We start from the raw sequence: 1,142 nt of genomic DNA on the forward strand, positions 1-1,142 counted from the left end.
CAGTGTAACTTATGACAAAGCAACAATAATTTATGAATTATGAAGGGTTCATGAGGGAGTGGGAGGGGAGAGGGAAGCGGGGGAAATGAGCAGCTGATATTAAGGGCTAAAGTAGAAGGCAAATGTTTTGAGAATGATGAGGGCGACAAATGTACATATGTGCTTGACACAATGGATGGATGTATGGATTGTGATAAGAATTGTATGAGCCCCCAATAAAATGATTTTAAAAAATTATGTCTGTCAAACACCTTAAACATGGACAAAATTAGAGACCACTATGTATGTTTAGAGACCACTATGTATGTCAATTTCACAAAGATAAATACTTTGACACCATTACTCTAAAGGAAAATAAAACTGAGAAAAATGGTTTTGACACCAAATGATGGGACTTAAAAGACTATGACCAGGCCAGGATCCAGAGCTACTGAGGTGGGATTGGGGACAGTGGACAGAAAACTATGGAATGGTGAAGAACAACATATACAGGACAGGTTCATGGGATGATGTTACTGCTTTGGTTTGATGAGATGGGCTGTGAAACGACATAGACTATTTTTGTGTGTATTATATCCCACAAACAAAAAGGGAAATTTTAATATGAAAATTAATAGTAATAATAAATAAAGTTACAATATGGAAAGCGAGCGAGAGTGTCACAGCCTCCAGATTCCCTACCCCTCAGATCTGCACGTTGGTCTGAGTGGCCAGAAAAGGATGAAAAGTAAAACTGAAGTGGACTTGGACTCTTTTATGACATTCAAGTTCATTTCAAACCAAATCACAATTTTTTAAAAGAGTACTTTATCACAGCCCTTTGACTCTGTTTTGTTTGGTTTTGTTCCCTAAACCCCTTAGGTTAGATATCTTTCCTAGCACTGAGTTTTTGCTTTAGCAATATTCCATATAGTCTGATGCTGTCATAAAATGGTCCCCTAAGAGCTAAGATAGTGTGGTAGTTATATAATCATTTGTCAATTTGAGGATTAAGAGTGAAGGGGTGTGGTGAAGAAAGCAGATGGTGCTTGGCTACCAAAAGATATAACACCTGAAGTCACTGAAGACAATGGGTGCACAAGCAAGTGTGGTGAAGAAAGCTGATGGTGCCCAGCTACCAAAAGATATAGCACCTGAAGCCT

This window comes from Echinops telfairi, unplaced genomic scaffold (assembly GCF_000313985.2).
Source record: "Echinops telfairi isolate 266 unplaced genomic scaffold, ASM31398v2 ScPeMD7_3533;HRSCAF=4204_0, whole genome shotgun sequence".
Classification (NCBI taxonomy): domain Eukaryota; kingdom Metazoa; phylum Chordata; class Mammalia; order Afrosoricida; family Tenrecidae; genus Echinops; species Echinops telfairi.